The 22,555-nt window shown below is 47.1% G+C and overlaps 1 long non-coding RNA gene across 4 annotated transcripts; it reads right to left on the minus strand.

Moving 5' to 3' along the window:
• Positions 1-9,103: 9,103 nt before the first annotated feature.
• Positions 9,104-21,703, minus strand: LOC148383147 (uncharacterized). Of its 4 annotated transcripts, XR_015853328.1 has the most exons (5): positions 21,170-21,703; positions 13,076-13,133; positions 10,156-10,265; positions 9,277-10,062; positions 9,105-9,173 (listed from the first exon to the last, which is right to left on the minus strand). It is a non-coding gene; the product is annotated as an uncharacterized LOC148383147 (long non-coding RNA). The 4 variants fall into 4 exon arrangements; XR_015853327.1 differs by having other exon boundaries at positions 9,104-10,062; XR_015853329.1 differs by having other exon boundaries at positions 9,104-10,062; positions 10,156-12,757.
• Positions 21,704-22,555: the final 852 nt, after the last annotated feature.

Consider the following 22,555-nt stretch of genomic DNA (forward strand, 5'->3'; position numbering starts at 1 on the left):
TCACTCCCTTCCTTTCAAGATCCTTCTTCTGCTCCTTCCATCACTGTATGTTGAATTCTTACATGCCCTGTTGAGGCTTCAAAAAGAAGTACATTTGAAAAAGCATTGAATCTCACAATTTCCCCCCTTTGACACATTCACACAATGTGTTAAACGACTTTGGCAGTGTCCATGATTTAGAAAATCATCAGGCATGCATTAAACAGTTCCTTAAGGGTCATTAAGCTATTCAGGCATCAAAAAACATTTGTTATTTCAAAGTGCACAGAAATACATATCAGATCATAAAGTTATAAAAACCTTTGTCATTACCACCTATCAAAAATGTCTAGTTTTGTCTTCTTTATTGATTTGGTGTGTAGGTATAATTATATGCTTAAAATGTTTCTTTTATTGATTTAATATGTGAATATACTTGTCTGCTTATGTACTTTATTCAATGCGGTTTGAGCATATCTGTTTTTGTAGCTAGGCTATACTTTTTGTATTTCGACCCCATTTCTTCAACCCGTGTATCTATTTTACGGTTTCCAAATACCATCAGTTTGGTTTTGTCTACATTCAATGATAATTTATTAATGTCAAACTATATTTTTAGTTTGGACAATTTAGTTGTAATGGTCTCCAATAGTGTCTTTAAGTTATTACCAGAACAGAAGACGTTGGTGTCGTCCCGAATATACATTTAAAGATAGTTGACACCTTACAAATATCATTTATGTACAGAATAAATAATATGGGGCCCAACACTGACCCCTGTGGGACTCCACAGGTAATGTCTAGGCATGATGATAGATGATTACCCTCTTAAACTGTTGTCTGTTAGTAATGTAACTTTTTAACCAGCTCAATACTACACCTTTCATCCCATATCTTTCCATTTTATACAATAATATGTTATGGTCAATGGTATCAAAAGCTTTTTTTCAAATCAATAAATACTCTTACCGCATATTCCTTATTGTCAATACAGTTAGTTATTTCTTCCGTCAAATCCATTAGTGCTATAGTTGTTGATCTATTTGTTCTAAACCCATATTGGCTGTCAGTTAACAAGTTGTGTATCTCAGTGAAGCTATCCAGTCTCACAATGAAAAGCTTCTTCAAGATTTTAGAGAATTGACATAATAGAGAAACAGGTCTATAATTTGTAAAGAGATGTTTATCTCCTGTTTTATACAGTGGGATAACCTTAGCCGTTTTCCTTTTGCTTGGGAAGGTACCTGTTTTAAAGGACAAATTACAGATGTATCTCAGAGGATTTACCACTCCATCAACAACTTCCTTAATTAAGGCCATATCAACATCATTCCCATCTGTAGATGTTTTATTTTTGCATGATTTTATAATATCTAGAACTTCTTTCTCATCAACCGCTGTCAAGAACATTGAACTTGGATTAATTTCAATACCATCTCCTACTGTTCTTGCCTGCTCTATCGACGGGTCACTGATACCCTCAGCCAATTTCGGTCCTACGTACATTCACAAAAACTGCATTCAAATCATTGACCACATTTCCATATTGTTTATGGTCTTGTCATTATCCATGAAGCGTTCAGGATACTTTGTGTTAGCAGCTCCTTTCTGGATAATACTGATAAACCTTCCATATCCCTTTACTATTTTTTCTATTTTTTTTCTATTAACTTGCTGTAGTAATCCTTGCACCTCCTCATAATTTGCGTCATTATTTTTTTTTTTATATCTTTTGTACTTAATTTCTGTATCTATGCTTTATAAATTCTCGATACATAGAATTTTTCCTTTTACTGGCATTTTGTAGACCTTTTGTGATCTGTTAAGGATCGGACAGTACAGGCAAGTGCGTGACGACGGACTTTATTGGAAGGGGATGATGGGAACAGCCGGCGCTGGAGCGGCGATCGGGCTGGAGAGGACAAACGGTTCTGCGGGGGTTTCGAATAGTCGAGCGAGTCAAGTTTCTCCGGGACTGATGAGCGAAGCAGCATCAAGGGACAGACTGGCACTCAGTTCTGCGCTGGCGGCGCTGATATAGCGCTGTCCATGAACCCGTGGCAGGTGACGGTGATTCCACTGACAGGGGGGGGGGCGTGGTCCCGTCGTAGGTGGCACCAGCACGTGACAGAACCCCCCCCACAAGGGACGGCTCCCGACGTCCCCAGGAACCGAAAACAACAAAACAAAGGAAGGCAATACCCCGGGCGGCCAGGTGGAGGGGTCAGCACACCGCTGAAACGTCCGACACCTCGCCAGACGCAGGATCGACGGGCGCGGGGGCAGAAGACCCCGGTACCGGTGGGCAAGACCTCCCCGGACCCTCACCCCTGGTCCCCTCGTCCCTCCTCGGGCGCCCGCGCCGAGGACCCGGTTGGTCCGGATGACAGCGATGGAACTCCGTGATGAGCGAACGGTCGAGTATCCAGCGGCTTGGAACCCAGGAGCGGTGCGCGTCGTCATAACCCTCCCAGTCCACGAGATATTGTAGGCCCCGACCACGCCGCTGCGATCGGAGCAGGGAGCGGACAGCGTAAGCCGGGCCCCCATCGACGAGCTGGGGCGGCGGCGGCGGAACGGGCGCCGGCGCCAACGCGCTCTCATGGATGGGCCGCACACGGGACACGTGGAACGTGGGATGAACCTTCATGGAGTCTGGAAGGAGCAGACGGACTGCGGCCGGGCCAATCACCTTCTGGATAGGGAACGGTCCAACAAAGCGGGGCGCCAGTTTGCGGGATCCCGCTCGCAGCGACAAATCCCGCGTCGAGAGCCACACACGCTGCCCCACTCTGTACTCCGGAGCCGGCGTCCGGTGCTTGTTCACCTGGCGGGCGTAGCCTGAAACAGAGCGGAGAAGAGTGACCCGGCCCCTCGCCCAGGCACGATGACAACGGCGGACACAAGCCTGGGCCGACGGGCACGCCGCACCACGCTCCTGGTGGGCGAACAAGGGTGGCTGGTACCCGAAGACGCAGTGGAAAGGCGAAAGTCCCGTGGCCGAGCTGGGAAGGGAATTGTGAGCATACTCTACCCAGGGAAGCTGTTGAACCCACCCGTGCTGGTCCCCGGCGGCCATGCATCGGAGAGACCTGCCCAGTTCCTGGTTCAGGCGCTCCGCTTGACCGTTGGACTGAGGGTGAAAACCCGATGAGAGGCTGGCCGTGGCGCCGAGGAGTCGGCAGAACTCCATCCAGAAGGTGGAAGTGAATTGAGGTCCTCGGTCTGACACGATGTCTTGTGGAAGACCGTGGTGACGAAACACCTCCCGCACCATGATGGACGCCGTCTGCTTCGCAGATGGGAGCTTAGGCAGAGGGATGAAATGCGTCATCTTGCTAAAACGGTCTACCACCGTGAGGACCACCGTGTTTCCCTCTGAGGGGGGGAGGCCCGTGACAAAGTCAATTGACAGGTGAGACCAGGGACGCTGGGGAACCGGCAAGGGTTGAAGCAGCCCGGCCGGAGGACGAGTGGACGTCTTGTAGCAGTTACAGATTGAGCAGGCTCTGACGTAATCGCTGGTGTCCACTTGCCAGGTGGGCCACCAGAAACGCTGTGCCACCACGTACCTCGTGCGTGCAGCGCCGGGATGACAGGCCAGGCGTGAGTCGTGTGCCCATTGCAGCACGGCCGATCGCAGGCCTTCAGGGACGAACAGGCGACCCTCCGGGCAGTTGCTGGGGCCGGGTTGATCGCGTGATGCGGCTTCCACTTGGCGTTCGATCTCCCATGTGAGAGCCGCCACCCGAACCGAGCTCGGGAGGATAGTGGGAGGCGGACGCTGTCCCTCCTCCCCACCAGGAAACAAACGCGACAGGGCGTCCGCCTTCGCGTTATGGGAACCCGGTCTGTAGGAAAGAGAGAACTCAAACCGGTCAAAGAACAGAGCCCACCGTGCTTGTCTCGCGTTCAGTCTCTTGGCCGATCTCAGATACTCCAAGTTGCGGTGGTCGGTCCAGACAATGAACGGAGTGGTGGCGCCCTCCAGCCAATGTCGCCACTCCTCCAAAGCCAACTTGACGGCGAGGAGCTCCCGATTACCGATGTCATAGTTCCATTCTGAGGCTGACAAACGGCGAGAAAAGAAGGCGCACGGGTGGAGACGATCGTCTTGGCGGCTACGTTGAGACAACACCGCCCCGACACCCACGTCCGAGGCGTCCACTTCGACCACGAACTGTCTGTCGGGATCGGGAACTCTGAGGATGGGAGCGGATGTGAACCTCCTCTTAAGCTCCTGAAATGCCTGTTCCGCCCGTTCTGTCCATTTGTATGGGGAGGCGGGGCTGGTAAGGGCGGTGAGTGGCGCGGCCACCGTGCTGTATCCACGGATAAAACGTCGATAAAAGTTCGCGAAACCTAAGAATTGTTGCAGCTGCTTGCGTGTCTCGGGAACAGGCCATGACGTGACCGCCTCCACCTTCCCAGGGTCCATTTCGATGGATCCCTCACGCACCACGTAGCCGAGGAATTTGACAGAGGAGGCGTGGAACTCGCACTTCTCTGCCTTCACGTAGAGCGAATTCTCTAGGAGGCGTCGCAGCACCGCCCGAACATGCTTGATGTGCTCAGGAAGCGAGCGGGAGAAGATGAGGATGTCGTCCAAATAAACGAACACAAATTTGTCCAGCATGTCTCGTAACACGTCGTTTATCAGGGACTGGAAAACTGCTGGGGCGTTGGTGAGCCCAAACAGAACCACCAAATACTCGTAGTGTCCGCTCGGGGTGTTGAAAGCCGTCTTCCACTCGTCTCCCTCCCGGATGCGGATCAGGTGGTAGGCGTTGCGGAGATCCAGCTTTGTGAAGATGGTGGCACCCTGAAGGCTCTCAAAGGCGGAAGAAAGAAGAGGCAGAGGGTATCGGTTCTTTACGGTGATCTCGTTTATTCCCCGGTAGTCGATACACGGGCGGAGCGTGCCCTCCTTCTTCTTCACGAAGAAAAACCCCGCTCCCGCAGGTGAAGAGGACGGCCGTATGATACCGGCTGCCAGGGACTCCCGGATGTATTCCTCCATAGCCCGGCGCTCAGGAGCGGACAGGGAGTAGACGCGTCCCTTGGGAGGGAAGGTGCCGGGCAACAGGTCGATGGCGCAATCGTAGGACCGGTGTGGAGGAAGAGAAGCGGCCCTGGCTTTACTAAAAACCTCCTTGAGTTCGTGATAAACTGCTGGGACATTGGAGATGTCGGGACTGTACCTGGGCGGGGCTCTGCCGAGTGGGCTGGTGGCCGCCTTCAGGCACACTCGATGGCAGCGTTCGCTCCACTGCCGTACAACCCCCACCTCCCAGTCCAGCACCGGGTTGTGCTGCCGCAACCAAGGGTGCCCCAGGATGAGCTGCTGTCCTGGGAGGGAAAGAAGAAAGAACTGGATGGTCTCGTGGTGATTGCCGGAGAGCATTACCTTGACCGGTTCCGTCACGAAAGCCACCTCGCCAATCAGACGGCCATCAATGGCACGCGCGGGAATGGACGGGCTCAGCGGGAGGAAGCCGACACCCCACTGACGCGCCAGGCTAATGTCCATGATGTTCCCCTCCGCGCCGGAATCCACCAAGGCCGCCACGTTCTGGTCGCCCGCCGCAAGCTGGACACGTGCCTGTAGTGTGAGCGTGCTGGGACTGGGAGAGCCGGTGCTGGTCGAGCTCACGCGGATCCCCCGACACCGCGTGAGCTCCGGCCTTTTAACGGGCACCCCGCCACCCGATGGCCCCCCTCCCCACAGTAAAAACACAAGCCCAGCGAGAGGCGTCGACGGTGCTCCTCCGAGGGAACCCGAGCCCCTCCCAGATCCATGGGCTCGGCGGGTGGTGTGGTTGACGGGTCCCCAGCAGACGGAGGAATGTGGCCACGCGGATTCCGCGGGGACCTCCTCTCCCGATCGCGCCGCCGCGTCCGGATCCGCCGGTCTACTCGGGCCGCCAAGTCCATCGCGCCCTTCAGGGTTCGCGGGCAAGACACCAGTTCGTCTTTCATATACTCGGCGAGGCCGTTTAGGAATGTGCTAACGAGCGCTGGCGCGTTCCATCCGCTGCTGCCGGCCAACGTCTGGAACTTAAGGGCGTACTCCGCGACCGATCGGCTACCCTGACGCAGCGTCACCAGTTCCTCGGCGGCGTCTTCGGCGGCGGATCCCAGGTCGAACAGGCAGAGCAATTCCTCTGCGAAGGCGTCGAAGGAATCGCATGCCGGGGCCATCCTCTCATACTCTGCCAAACCCCATAGCCGCGCCTCGCCCGTGAGGTGGGTTAGAACGAACCCGACCTTGGCTGATTCTGACGCAAACGTGACGGGCTGGAGGCTGAACATTATGCGACAGTTGGTCACAAACGCCCTCACGTGCTTGGGATCGCCGTTGAACTTTTCGATGTTGCCGAGGCGGGGCTCCGGGACGTCCACGAGCCTCCTGGCCTCGACAGACGGGCGGTGCTGGGGTGCCGTGACAGCCGGGGACGCAGCCACCGACAGTCTCTGGAGGGCTTGGGCCATCTCCTGCTGCTGCAGCTGTTGTTGCTGACCAACCTCGATCAGGTTCCGGATGTCGGCGGACAGGCTGCTGATGGCGGTCTCGGCTCGCTCCAGTCGGCTCAATGCCGTCTCGTCGTTCGCTGACTGCATAGCGTTGGCCAGTCTGTACTGTTAAGGATCGGACAGTACAGCCAAGTGCGTGACGACGGACTTTATTGGAAGGGGATGATGGGAACAGCTGGCGCTGGAGCGGCGATCGGGCTGGAGAGGACAAATGGTTCTGCGGGGGTTTCGAATAGTCGAGCGAGTCAAGTTTCTCCGGGACTGATGAGCGAAGCAGCATCAAGGGACAGACTGGCACTCAGTTCTGCGCTGGCGGCGCTGATATAGCGCTGTCCATGAACCCGTGGCAGGTGACGGTGATTCCACTGACAGGGGGGGGCGTGGTCCCGTCGTAGGTGGCACCAGCACGTGACAGTGATCCATGGGGACTCTTTATACTTATGCTTCCTATTGCATTGCTTTAGTGGACAGTTTTTATCATACAATGACATAAATCTTTCTAGGAATATATCATATGCTATGTCTACATTACACTCATTCTACACACAATTCCAATCTTCCGTCAATAGATCTGCTCTGAAAGCACTCAGGGATTCTGATGCTCTCAGCCTCCTGTCAACGTTACTTCCATCCTTTACATTATTACAATCACAGTCATAAACCACAAAAACAGGCAAATGGTCACCTATGTCATTCAGCAATAACCCACTAATGATATTGTTTTCCAAGTTATTTGTGAATATGTTATCAATGAGAGTGGCACAATGTGATGTTACTCTGCTTGGCTTGGTGATCATGGGCAAGAGACACATACTAAACAATGTCTCATAGACCTCGTCAGTCTGTTTATGTTTGTTGGGATTCAGAAGCTCGATATTGAGATCACCACAGATGAAGTTCGGTTTCTGATTTGTGTTGGCAAATAATCCCTCCATAATGTCCTTAAGAATGTCAATGCTGGAGCCAGGACCTCGATAATCAAAACTAACAATTACATTTCTTTTTTTTCCTGTGTCGATTTCTATGGTAATACATTCCATTACATTAGCAATAGTTACAGTCATATTTTCGATCACCTTGAAGTTGAGATTCTGGTCTACAAACAAGGCCACTCCCCCTCCCTTTTTATCCATCCTACTCTTGTACTTGAGTTCATAACCTTTTAACTCAAAATCTGCACCCTTCTCGGAGTTAATCCAAGTCTCAGAAATAGCTATAATATTGAATTGCTTCTTAAAATGGTATAAGTACTCCTTAATATGTTGAAAGTTGGCATAAAGGCTTCTGCTATTAAAATGGATAATTGACAGTCGTTGATTTATACATTGATTTTGGCATTAAATCATCTGTATAATAACCACAATTGCTGTTTACATTCTTAACGAAGTTGCTATCTGGGTCAATGTTATATTCAAATCCATGCATGTTATGTTCAGTGAGTTCAACTATATTAGAAGAGTCTAATGCCATTTCAGTCTACAGTCATTTCCACAGGTAGCCAGTCCATAATAGACAGCATTGTTACCTTGTGTAGTTGTCTGATTGTCACTGATACTTGTTCAATTCTTCTATACTTCTGACGACCATCCCTCTGGATTCCTCTGGCGTTCCGTTCAGCTTTATATAGACTTTGCAGTTTGTTGTCCATGTGGATTGGATCTTTCAGTTCTTTCGTAAAAAGCTAGCTTTCTTGGCGATACCTGCGTTCTTTTTGGTCAAGTGGTCATTCAGGTAAACGTCGGATCCTCTCAGCATTTTCTTTTGTTTTAACAGTGGCGTTTTATGTTTTCAGTTTGCAAATCTCAGTACTACAGCAGGTTTGTCGCTTGTCCTCTGTGGGAGCGGGTGACAGGCCTCTATGCTATGCCCGTCCGTTTCTATGCCCTTGGATAGGAAAAAGGTTGTCACTTGTTGTTCCGCGCTGGTTGAGTTGGCCTGGTTGGTCTCATCAAAACCCGCCACTGCCCGGGCAAATGACTGGGGTTTAATCGCAAGTCCAGTGACAATTATGTCATTCATTCTTGTGTACTGCTCGAGATCCGACACTCGATTTTCCAAATGTGCAATTGTTTTCTCCTTCTCATTCAGTTGTAGTCGTAGCGTTCTAACTTCTTCAATCAAGTTGAGAATTGTTTTCTGCTCCAGTCTGACGACCTCCATCTCCACAGTCAGAAAATCGAGCTCTTCCTTAAGCTCTTTTTCCACTTTCGTCGGCATGGTAAAAAGATGGTAAAAAGAGTGTCCAACAGAGTTTCAACACTGACTCAGAGGGGCCGTGATGGCAGCGCGTCCAAGCTAGGCGGAAAATACTGCTCCGAGCGTATTTTCCTTTCATTCATGAGATCCTTGGTTTTGTTAATCCCTCTCCACGTTAGTTTCTTTGGCTCTTGAAAGCTGCTGCGTGGCGAGCGTTAGCTGCGTGGTGAGCGTGAATATGAATATGGGGGGAAAAAACACGACTACCTGTAAAATATTTTTTCCTTGATGCATCTCATGTCAGGCGCACATTTCGAACATGAAGCAATCGCACAGGAACGAGCAAACAGGTTTTTTATATTTTTATTTATTTACTAATGCTATTAGAGCGGTCTTCCTGAGGGCTCTCTGCACGAGTCACACGAGATGCATATTGAACGTTGTCATTGTCATTTTTGTAGAGTCTACAACAGAAATAAAATGTCAACATTGAGCGCAGCCACCACATTGTAAGCCTTCACTGTTGTCTTTTTTTAATCTACAGTACAGATGTCAAACTAATCATACCTCTCCATGGTCTTGGAAACATGCAGGTCTTCAAATCAGCAGCCTCCTAACGGCCTGAATTGTCTACACTGTTTGTACTATGTGTCCTCTCTGCATCCATTGCAGCCTGGTCATCCTAGAAGAGGGACCCTCCCATCTGTGGTCTCTTCTTAAGGTTTCTCATTTCCCCTAGCTGGAGTTTTGAGTTTTTCCTTGCCCTCTTGGGAGTTTAAGATCAGGGGATGTTTGAGAATATCTGCCATTTTTCACATGTCCTGAGTGTTGTTGTTAGTCACCTAAATGTTGAACAGAGGCTGTGATTTACCAAAGTCAAATTCCTCGTTTGGTACGCTCAAACATGGCGAATAAAAACTCTTGAATCTCTTGAATCTCTCTTGAATTATGAACAGTGTCTCAGAAGAGTGGAATTAAGAGTAGACAAAATTGAATTCAGGACTTTTTTACCTGTAAATCAAGCAAAAAAGTAACTGAAAAGTCAGTAACTTTAACAGTACAGCAATTAAACCAAACAGAACCCTACAGATTCCATTTGTAAGCTATCAAGAGTAAAGTGTGTGTGTGTGTGTGTGTGGGGGGGGATCCAAAATGTTGACAAACCAATTCTAGGCTTAATCATTTTGTCATTCAGTCTTGCATCCTGTTTCTCATTTATTTCCTTGGACATCATGTCAAAGGTCTTTAGATCAGTCATGGGCACCGTCCACTCCGCGTCACATTCTGAACGAGAGTTGAGGCTCCTCAGCCCAGGGATTGCCAGAAGGGGCTCCACGATGACCTTCAGAAACTCTGAGAATAAAGAGAAATTGAAATAAAATACTCACTTAAATTATTGCAGCTATGACCTCTTTTTAAATGTCTAATGCCTACAAAAAAACTTACTTTTCCTTGTCATGGGCAATCTCTCTAGATTCCTCTCTCTGTCTCTGCCCTGGATGGGAGGGGACTCTCTAGCATCACCCAAAGCACCAAACCCATGGAGCTGCTCATTTCTGGCAACCATCGAGAACTTATTTCATTTTTTTGTCTTTCCAATCAGACAGTCAACACTTGTCCTTGGGTTCCCATGGCTCCAGAGACACAACCCCCAGATCAACTGGTCAGAGCGCCATATCGAGTCCTGGTCCATGAAATGCTTATCCTCTTGTCTTCAGTCTGCCGTGCCATCTCGCCCGCCCCTAGTGACACCCAGAAACCGGCTTCGATCGATTGTTCACATGTTCCCGGAGAATACCATGACCTAAGACAGGTTTTCACCAAGAGCAAAGTTTCGTCCTTACCACCTCATCGCCCCTACGATTGCGCCATAGAGCTTCTTCCCGGAGGCCCGCTACCGTCCAGTAGGCTCTACAATATCTCACGCTCAGAAAGACAAGCTATGGAAACATACATTAACGAATCACTGGCCGCTGGCATCATTCGCCCTTCCTCCTCACCCCTGGGGGCAGGATTCTTCTTCGTGGGCAAGAAGGATAAGATTCTCCACCCTTGCATCGACTACCATGACCTCAACCTCATCACAGTCAAGAACAAGTATCTCCTTCCCCTCATTTCATCAGCATTTGAACCAGTCCAGGAAGCCACCATCTTTACCAAGCTTGACCTCCGAAACGCATATCATTTGGTCAGGATCCGCCTGGGAGATGAGCGGAAGACCGCTTTCAAGATTCTGCTAGGCCACTTCGAGTACCTCGTCATGCCCTTTGGACTTTGCAACGCCCCCGCAGTTTTTCAAGCCCTAGTCAACGATGTCCTCCGGGACTTTCTCAACGTATTCGTGTTTGTCTATCTGGATGACATTCTCATTTACTCACGAAACCCCTCCGAACACTGTCGTCATGTCCGCCTGGTGCTACAGCGCCTCCCGGAGAACCGATTGTAGATCAAGGCAGAGAAGTGTGAGTTCCACAAACCATCCGTCACCTTCTTAGGGTTCATCCTTGACAGTGGACAGATTCCACCAGACCCTGATAAGATCAAACCCGTCCTGGACTGGCCTGTTCCTGAGACCCGCAACCAAGTCCAACGCTTCCTCGGGTTTCCCAACTTTTACCGCCGTTTCATCCGTAATCACAGCCAGACAGCCGCTCCTCTAGCAGCACTGACATCAACCAAGACATTCACGTGGAATCAAGAAGCCCAAGCCGCGTTCATTACTCTTAAAAAGAAGTTTTCTCAGGCGCCTATACTCGTATATCCGGATCCCAAGAGACAATTCACCCTAGAGGTGGACGTTCATATCCCAAGTGTGGAAACAGTTCTGCTCAGCCCTCGATGTGAGGGTCTCCCTGACATCGGACTACCATCCCCAGACGAACGAGCAGACCGAACGCATGAACCAGGAGCTCGAGGCCGCGCTCCGATGCCTTACCTCCGATATCTCGGCTCCATGGGTGGAGTATGCACACAATTCTCATGTCTCCGCTGCCACAGGACTCTCTCCGTTTGAAGTCACGCTAGGTTATCAATCGCCGCTGTTTCCCGCCGACGAGAAGGAGATCTCGGTCACTTCGGTTCGTCACCGCATACTATGCTGCAAGAACATCTGGTCCAACGCTGTTAAGGCCCTTCACCGCTCCGTCGAGCAGAACCACATGTATGCCGACCGACGACGCCCCCCCGCCCTGCTATATTCCCCAGGTCAGGAGGTCTGGCTTTCGTCTCGGGACGTTCCCCTCAAGTCCATGTCACGGAAACTGGCCCCCCCGCTTCATTGGACCGTATGAGATCCTGGCAGTGATCAGTCTCTGTCTTCCTCCGAGCCTCCGGATTCATCCCAGCTTCCACGTCTCCCAGATTAAGCCGGTCGAGTCCAGCGCGCTCCTTCTTCCGGCCGTGCCCGCGCCTCCTGCCCGGGATCTTGATGGGGACCCTGTCGGCGAGGCCGTGGGTGGCAGTACCTCGTTGAATGGGACGGCTACGGTCCCGAGGACCGGTCTTGGGTGCCCCGTTCCTACATCTGTGATCTCTCCCTTATCTCGGACTACTGGTCATCACTCCCGTCTTCCTCTTCTGGGGCGCCAGGGGGCGGCCGTTGAGAGGGGGTGTCAGGGTCCAGGGAGGTGCTCTTTTCAGGTCCACAGGTGGCAGCCGTTAGCAGAGTGGCGGAGGACTCAGGTGCGGCTCATCAGGCTCGTTAGGGGAAGGCTTTTAAGGAGCATGCTGCCAGCGGCTCGTCGCCTGAGTGTCTGCCTATGTGATGTCCTCCACAGTTGTGCCTCTAGGTCCTTGATCTCGCTCCTAGTTCTCACCATTGAATTCTCTGACCAAACATTGTGTCCATGCTCTTAGATTTCCTCCACGGACCATCGCCAAGATCCACCCCGCTCTGACCGAACTCCTCACGCTCCGTCATCGCTGCTCCTGCTCCGTGCTCCTGGCTCAGCTCTTCCCGCTCACCGTCCACTGCGTTACCTCCATTAAAGGCTCCTTACTCAATTCTGGACTTCCGAGTTGGTTTTCTGCATGTTGGTCAAAACAATCGCTAAAACAATGACAGTTATTTTAAAATAGTACTTGTTCTACAAGTCCAAATGTACAGGGTAAACCTGGGTTTTATTTTGCACTTTGACATCCGCCATGATTTCCGGAGTGTGAAAGTCAAGGCAATGACATGTCATAAATGCAAGTTCCATATTGAAGATTGCAGTTACAACATATGCTTTTTGCATATGCGCAACAGTAGCTAAGCATATATAAGTATGTATATTCAAACCACCAATAACAGATCAATTTCCAAAGATAACGCAAGGCAGTTGTGATTACTTCTACAATCTAGAATAAATAAAAAATCTATGTGTACCTTGTGGAGTCCGGTCAGTTTTTAATACAGATCCACCTCTTATCTCCAGGCTTGGAGTCTGAAAAAGGGGGAAAGGGAAAAAGAAGATATCTGGTTTGACAATTCACCCATTAACTGCTGTTAATAACATGACACAACACAAGTTTAACTTTTGAAGTGATTTGCCTTAGAGTTCCAAGGCCTGTTGAGCGCAAAACAAAGTTAGGTGCACATTTTGATGACATCAGAAGATAAACACCTACCTTTTCACGTGCCACTCCTTGAGCTAAATCTGGAGTCACAAATCACTACATGGGTAAAAAAGGGAAATTACATCTTTGCCATGCCATCATCTCAAAGCTCATCCGGAGTGAATGGTTTTGTAACTTTTTTTGTACCCTGCGAATACCCCGGGGAAAACACGCTCACTCCAACTACTAGGAAAAGTGGTTTCGACCATCTTGAAATAGAACAGCATCTTGTTTAGTGTTGGGAAGTTTTCATTTCACTCAAAGATGTCTGGTCGGTATGATGAGATAAGGACAATAATTAGTAGGCAGTCCAAAACAAACATCGCACGCCAGTGATTAGTGCGGGTAGAAGTGGGTACAGCTGAATTTGGAACACGGAGACAAAAGTTTACAGAAATTCTTGAGTATTTGTCAAAATACGCTGGGATAATTATACCTCGCTGTGATTTTTCATGATGTCGTTTATATGGGTCACTTCATAGATTTCAAGCAACATAAAATGCTTTACATTAAAAATGTAAGATGAATATGTTTTAACCATGTTTAAAAAGTAAAGGATGTTAACTTTACCAAACCAACCCCCAACAAACACATACAAACAAACCACTCGCAAAAACATTCTTGAAACATACAGAGCATGTTCTGTTCAAAAGTATTACGTACCTAAATGCAGCCCTTCTGTGTTTTGTAGAAAAGTAAGTAATTTTGTTCTTTTTCTGTAGCAGCGTCGACTGTTTCCAATTCGATACAACTTGAAGAAAAAAACTTACTCTCTTCTTCTTCTTCTTCTTGTTTTTTTTATGGTGGCGCACTATTTATGCACGTGTCTTCCCCTAGCGTTTCGAACAAAGCAATACAACCCCACTTCACACGGATCATTGGTTGTTTAAAACAAAGCAATACAACATCTGTACATTATTTGTACAACTTGTAGCTTTTTTTGGGTTTAATATTTCATATTTGATGGTCGGGACAAGTGGTATAGAAGATGGATGGCTCGATGGAGGATGGATGGATAGATGGATGGATGGATGGATGGATGGATGGATGGATGGATGGATGGATGGATGGATGGATGGATGGATGGATGGATGGATGATGGGAGGATTGATGGCTGGATGGATGATGGAAGGATAGATTTAATATTGGTTATAGAAATAACCACACTTCACACGAATCAATGGTTGCTTAAAACAAAGCATCACAACTTCTGTACATTATGTATACAACTTACAGAATGGTTTTGGGTTTAATATTTTATATTAGATGGATTTAATTTTGTCGTATATTTTAGGTTATTCCATAGCCCCAATGACACTTTACACGGATCAATGGTTGTTTAAAACAAAGCAACACAACTTGTTTTGGGTTTGATATGATCATATTTGATGGACTTAATTTTGTCATCTATTTTAGGTTATTCTATAGACCTAAAATCAGGTCACAGAAATAACCACACTTCACATGGATCAATGGTTGTTTAAAACAAAGCAACACGACTTCTGTACATTATGTATACAACTTGCAGAATGGTTTGGGGTTTAAAATTTCATATTTGAAGATTTATTTTTGTCGTATATTCTCGGTCTATGTGTAGAACTAAAATAGACGTCTATTTTAGGTTATTCTATAGACCTAAAATAGACGTCTAAATTAGGTATATGTGTAGACCTAATATAGACGTCTAAATTAGGTCTACAGATAGACCTAATATAGACGTCAAACAGGTTTCAGAAATAACCACACTTCACCTGGATCAATAGTTGTTTAAAACAAAGCAATGCAACCTCTGTTCATTATAAATACAACCTACAGCTGGTTCATGGTTTAATATTTCAGATTTAGTGGATTTAAATTTGTCATTTATTTTAGGTCTATATAGATAGACCTAATTAAGACGTCTATTTTAGGTCTATATATAGACGCAATTTTGATGTCTATTTTAGGTCTATCAAATAACCTAAAATAGACGTCTATATCAGGTTACAGAAATAACCAATTCACATGTACGGATCAATATGCTTGTTAAACACAAATCCAAACAATTATTATGCATTATTTATACAACTTACAGCTGGTTCAGACTTTAAAATTTCAAAATATGATCATATTTGATGTTTTTAATTAAGACTTCTATTTTAGGTTGAAGGAATGGGGTCGAAATACAAAAAGTCCTGCCTAGCTACAAAAACAGATATGCTCAAACCGCATTGAATAAAGTACATAAGCAGACAAGTATATTCACATATTAAATCAATAAAAGAAACATTTTAAGCATACCTACACACCAAATCAATAAAGAAGAAATAACTAGACATTTTTGATAAGTGGTAATGAGAAAGATTTTTATAACTTTATGATCTGATATCAAAGTCAAAGTCAAAGTCAGCTTTATTGTCAATTTCTCCACATGCCAAAGACACACAAAGAAACCGAAATTTCGTTCCCCCCTACCCCACGGTGACAAGACATGGCTCACAACAGACAAACAAGTAAACAAGTATAACAAAAGCGTGCTGAATAAATAATGAATAAATAACACAACAATAAATAAATAAATAAGAGGAGCAGAAAAAAAAAGGAGCAAGTGCGCGTACAGCAGACATTCCCGAAAATAGCGCAACAGTGCCGCAAGCTACGCAGAAGGGGGTAGCGAGTTCAGGGCCCTAACAGCCTGGAGAAAGAAGCTGTTGGCGAGTCTGGTGGTGCGGGAGCGCAGGCTCCTGTACCTCTTCCCAGAGGGCAGAAGGTCAAACAAAGAGTGAGCCGGGTGACTCACATCTCCGGCAATCGAGGTCGCCTTGCGGGCGAGATGGGAGGTGTAAATGTCCTTCAGGGAGGGGAGCGAAGCACCAATAATCTTACCAGCCGTATTCACTATGCGCTGCAGGGCCTTCAAGTTCTGTTCAGTGCAGTTACCACCCCAGACAGCGATGCAACTGGTGAGGACGCTCTCGATGGTGCCACGGTAGAATGTAGACAGGACTGCCTGAGGAGCACATGCACGCCTGAGCTTCCGCAGGAAGTACAGGCGGCGCTGAGCTTTCTTTGCCAGTGACAAGGTGTTTGCGGACCAGGAGAGGTCCTCACTGATGTGCACCCCCAGGAACTTGGTGCAGCTCACCCTCTCCACCACAGCACCGTCGATGATCAGCGGCAGGTGTGTTGCGTGACCCTTCCGGAAGTCAACAATGATTTCCTTGGTCTTATTGACGTTCAGCAGGAGGTTGTTGTCCCTGCACCACGTGGTCAGAAGGTCAACTTCCGACCTGTACCGAGTCTCATCGCCCTTCGTGATGAGACCCACCAGAGTCGTGTCGTCAGAAAACTTCACTATGCGGTTGTCGCTGTAGGTCGCAGTGCAGTCATGCGTCAGCAGGGTGAAGAGCAATGGACTGAGCACGCAGCCCTGGGGGGCTCCCGTGCTCAGCGTGAAGCTGGCGGAGATTTTGTCGCCAACACGCACCACCTGAGGCCTCTGACAGAGGAAGTCCAGTAGCCAGTTGCAGAGGGAGGTACTGAGGCCCAGCTCGTCGAGTTTGCAGATGAGTCGCTGCGGCACAATGGTGTTGAAGGCAGAGCTGAAGTCCACAAACAGCAACCTCACATATGAGTCCTTTCTCTCCAGGTGGGTGAGGGCCGAGTGGAGGGCAGAGCAGATGGCATCCTCAGAGGACCGCTTGGCACGGTACGCAAACTGGAAAGGGTCAATGGTGGGGGGAGAACGGACTTGATGTGCTCCATGACCAGCCGCTCAAAGCACTTCATGATGATGGGCGTCAGTGCCACAGGGCGGTAGTCATTGAAGCAGGACGGTGCAGGTTTCCTCGGCACAGGAACGATGGTGGCAGCCTTGAAACACGAGGGGACGATGGCCTGCTGCAGGGAAACGTTAAAGATGTCCGTGAAGACACCTGACAGCTCCCCAGCGCAGTCCTTCAGCGCTCGACCCGGGATGTTGTCAGGGCCCGCCGCCTTACGGGTGTCAATAGCGGCAAGCGCCCTCCTCACACCGTCCGCAGAGAGGCGCAGGGGCTGCTCGTGTGGGGGGGGGAGTGGTCTTCAGCGGGCAAGTGCTGTTCTGGGCGTCGAAGCGAGCAAAGAAGCGGTTCAGATCGTTCAGCAGACAGATGTCGCCCTCACAGCTCCTCGGCGCGGGCTTGTAGTCCGTGATGGTCTGAATGCCCCGCCAAAGGCTACGTGCGTCCTTGCTGTCCTTGAAGTGGGTGGAGACCTTGCACGAGAACGCCTTCTTCGCTTCTTTGATGCCTCGGGACAGGTCGGCCCTCGCTGTCCTCAAGCCAGCCTCATCCCCCGCTCTGAAAGCCTTGTCCCTGGCCCTCAACAGTCTGAGGACAGCCCCCGTCAGCCACGGCTTTCAGTTTGCGCGAGTGACGACGGATTATATCAGTATATAATCAGTATATATATACAGATATATATTTCTGAGCACTTTGAAATAACAAATGTTTTTTGATATATTGCCAGAATAGCTTAATGACCCTTAAGGAACTGTTTAATGCATGCCTGACGATTTTCTAAATCACGGACACTGCCAAAGTCGTCTAAAAATGTTCAGTACTTGATTGTATCTTATGTTTTGACTAATGCTAGACGCCAGTTTTCGATTACTACTGAACATTCTGGACAGAGGGAAATATTTTGCCTAACAAAGAAAAGATATGGTTGAAAGCATGATTAAACTAAGAATATGATGACGTAAGCAAGTACATGGAGTATCAAAAGAACAAACAAACAAAAACATGGTAAGTGGTGAGTACAAACTTTGCATAGTCAGGGAACATCAATAAATTGGTGATGTCACAGCCAAAAACTCACATAATTCCGTACAAAATGACTAAATTGAAAGAATGATGAATGGATGAGGTGCGACAGTGTATGTGCAAGAATGGAGGAGAATGTTTACAGGAAGGTCATTTGGAGATAAAACCAGCAGAGGTGCCAGAGAGAGAACGCCAGGAGGAAAACAGCCAACGTGATCGGCAAGGCCGAAAGATGGGATGGAAAACAACAGCCCCCACACACATCGAATCGCCCATAATCAGCACCCAACCCCACGGAACCAACTCTCACCGAACCAGCACCCACTCCCATGGAATCAAACTCTGCTGCGAACTTGCCCCACCCCAAAGACTCATCACCCATCAAACTCGGCCCACAATGTGCAACTGAATATAAGCTGACCAAAGAACCTTGAACGTTGCCTTTTCTGAATGGAGACTTTCCTCTCTTGAAAGGCCCAGGGCTGTATTGTACTTTCCTGAAAACAGCTTTCTGAACAAGAATTGTGATTGAACTCAACCAATCTGCGTAAGTCTAATTTCTGCTTCAGTGTCTTAGCATTTTCCTAAATCTGAAGAAATCAAACGAGCACGCAGTGAGTAAATTGGATAACAGGTGATTGGCAATGGCTTTTGCCGTGAGGTGCAGATAGCACGCTTCCTGAATTGTGGACAAAATCCAACAAGGTCTATACCGTGACCAATTTTAGACATCTAAATTAGGTCTATACAGGACCAGACGTCTAATAGATGTCTATGGCTGACAGGGTATGGCTATGTGTCTCGAAGGTGCAGTGACAATAAGAATCCCTTTTTATTGATTATTTCTTTGTAAATTATTCCTTTTTACATCTCTGATATAATGCATTTGTTTTATTGCTGTGTAATTATCTACAGTATTTATTAAGGAGTTATTGTTGTTGTTTTTTTTGGCTGTGGAACAAATTAAAAGAATTACAGACTATTCTTATGGGAATATTTGATCCAACATATGACTATTTCAACATTTGAAGTAGGTCCTGGAATGAATAAAATTTGTATGTAGAGGTTTGTAGTGTTGTTGCAAAAGCACCTTTATTGTTTACCACTTACATTTACTACTTACACTGCACTAAAGTAGAGGTACATACAAAAAAGTACTGAATTGAATACTCCAAAGAAACAATGTCTAAACTATTACTATGACTTGCCACCACTGAGTGAGCACACTACTGACCTTGTCTGGTTGTTTGGTATTGACCTTTTGAGAGATTGTACCAAGATGCACAAGTGTGATAACGTGGCTGACACTGCAAGTTGCATCAACCTGAAATCAATTGTGACCCCATACCCCCATCATCCACTGTGTTTCACAATGTGTGTGTGTGTGGACGGAGGGACAACAAGCCAAAACAAAGTTCAACTTGAAAAGTTCTGCGGGACCCAACATTAGGGACACGTGCATCAGACATTCAATGGTTGTAGTTGGACGAGACATGTTTCAATTCAACTGCACCAAATAAAATATTATCGATGTCTGTATCCGTCTATCCAATTATTAATACAGTATGTAAAATTCAACATGTTGCTATTTAAGTTATTTAATCATTTTAAATTCTAAATTATTATAGTACATGAATGTACTTTTATCATCAACAATTCATGATTAATTAGCATTATTTGTTAAATTTTAAATTTATCTGTCTTAAATTTGTAGTAAAAAATATAGAATTGGAGATATGTCTTGGATGCAAGTTTTAATAAATATAATAAAAATGTAGTTGCTAAATTGAAATACACACACATCTATGTAAAATAATCATTATGAATGGTTTGCTTAATTCAATCGGACAAAATCATAATAAAAGTAAACACATTTAGTTAATTATTTTGCCAGTCTTCAAAAAATTACATTTGCAAAGTTTTACACACCTCTTTTTAAATTGACAACATTTAAATATGTAGCTGTGATCATTTTTCTCAATTCCTTTTGAATTGCTCATGCGACCTACAGCATTTGATCAAATAGGTTGAGCATTAGCTTGAAGATTTTGATCATAGTAGAGTTGATTTCTTTATGTTAGCACACGTTTTCAATCAATGACGTGATGCAGAATAGATGTCGAAGGAACGGACGTGAATATGAATGACTGCGCCATTGTGGTTTTGTCAGCGTGACGTTCTTTGCATCGGGAGTAGAAGAAGAACATTGCAAATGATGATGAGCCGAATGTGAATCACGCTCAGTGGGAGGAAGAACACGAATTGACGAAGCGTCCCTCTGACAGCTCTCGGCGACGCTCCGTTGAGTCCGTTGGCGATGGGGTTGCATCATAATTTTGCGCTCAAGCCATATGTGGCTCAACGGCTCGTTTTGTATGTGCTGCCAGTACAGTGGCTGCTGGCAGGTTAGAAAAGCAATTTTGACTCTCTGGTGTCACAAGAAAACTTCAAGTTAGTGTTTTGCACTGATTTAGTATTACTGCGATGGTAGCGACTTTGGTAAAACAGCTTGTGGTTTGCTGCATGCCGTCCAAACATTTGTATCTTTCTGATCACGAGTACAAAGACGTCGATGATGTTGTCGGTGAAATCTCCCTGAATGACGATCTCATCATCTGTGTCCTGAGTTGTGTATCATGGTGGCAGATGAAGGCTTTGAATACCGCATTCCTGACTTAGCTTTTTTTTCCTCCACTTTTTTGCCCAGTACAGTTTTCTTCGTTTCCGGACAAGAAATCCACTACAAAGACGGCGATTAGGCTTCCCTAGCGACAGGACTGGGAGATTTCTTCAGGCCAGGAGTCAGTTATGTAACCAGGCGACCCTGGCCTTGCCCACACGCGCATGCTCACACCCACACTTAAATGCATGGGCACAAGCAAAACGCATTTGTGCGCACCAGGGACGTGCGGTCAGAGGACGCCTCTCATGCCATCATGAAAAGGGGAAAAACAAATTCAATTGTTTTTATTATGTCATTTTCCTTTTAATTTGAATAATTTTGTATCATTTTGAACCAAAATCACTGAATTTTTATAGTTATTTCAACAGGCTATGCGGTTAGACCAGTGGTTCTTAACCTGGGTTCGGCAGAGCTGGTGTCAGGCAGGGAACAAGGCGGAGGACTCAGATGCAGAGTCGTTTCTTTCTCTGATTTATTCCAGCACACACACTGATCAAAAGTACAACTCAAAACGCCTCTTGCGAGGGAAAACACGTGGCAAAAAGTTCAAACAAAAGCGTCGCACTGGGGCGAGACAAAAAAGGCTATGGGGATCAAGGCACTAACAAAAAGCGTCGCTCGGTGGCGAGACAAAAAGGAGGAATCTTACTGAGAGCTCGGACGTCAAAGAATCGCTGGTGGTCGGGACGAGGCAAGACACACTGGCACACGACAAGGGGAAGACGTGGACTAAATACACACAAAAGGGCTGGGAGGCAGGTGCTGACAATTAGCGCCAATCACGCCGGTGCCACAATCGGGATCGGGGAAGACAAGACAACCAAACACCGAGGAAGGAAACACGAACTGAAACGGAAAGGATGACAAAATAAAACAGGAAGTAAAGTTACGACACCGACGAGACAGAAAACCGGAAAAATAAACGCGACCGCATGACAGCTGGTATGTCATTGCCCCGCCCCCGCCCCGCCCTTGCCCCGCTCAGCCGTCCGCGGATGGCCGAACACATCGGTAGGCCCCCCCCTCCCTGTCCGCGGATGGTCGAACACACCGGTAGCAAAGAGAGGGGTTTGGTGAATGAACCTGATGGGGTTTGGTACCTCCAAAAAGGTTAAGAACCACTGAACTAGAACTACAAACCGGGTTTGGTTGAAGACGGGAAATTGTGTAAAATGTAAATAAAAACAAAATACACTCATGTCGGTTTTTAAGGCAGTGCTGTCTGAGGGATCGACGATCACGGTCGTTTAGTCTTGATTTCCGGCCGTGGTGCTTATGTGCAGTGATTTCACCACTGATTTTTGCAGTGATTTTTGATAACGTTATAGACCGTAGATGTTGAAATCCCTAAATTCCTTGCAATTTTGCTTTGAGAAATTTTCTTAAACTGTTCAACTATTTTCTCACGCAGTTTTGGACTAAGTGGTGAACCTCGCCCCATCCTTGCTTGTGAATGACTGATCATGTTTGGGGAGGCTCCTTTTATAACCAATCATGGTACCCACCTGTTCCCAATTAGCCTGATCACATGTGGGATGTTCCAAATAGGCGTTTGATGAGATTTTCTCAGCTTTCTCAATATTTTTGTCACCTTTCCCAACTTCTACAGGACGTGTTGCAGCCATGAAATTCTAAGTTAATTATTTGGCAAAAAACAATTAAGTTGATCAGTTTGAACATTAACTATGTTGTCTTTGTAGTGTATTCAATTGAATATTGGTTGAGAAGGATTTTCAAATCGTTGTATTTTGGTTTTATTTACATTTTACACAATTTCCCAACT

Source organism: Syngnathus floridae, chromosome 17 (genome assembly GCF_059516105.1).
Source record: "Syngnathus floridae isolate MCC-2025c chromosome 17, RoL_Sflo_1.0, whole genome shotgun sequence".
NCBI classification, from domain to species: Eukaryota; Metazoa; Chordata; class Actinopteri; order Syngnathiformes; family Syngnathidae; genus Syngnathus; species Syngnathus floridae.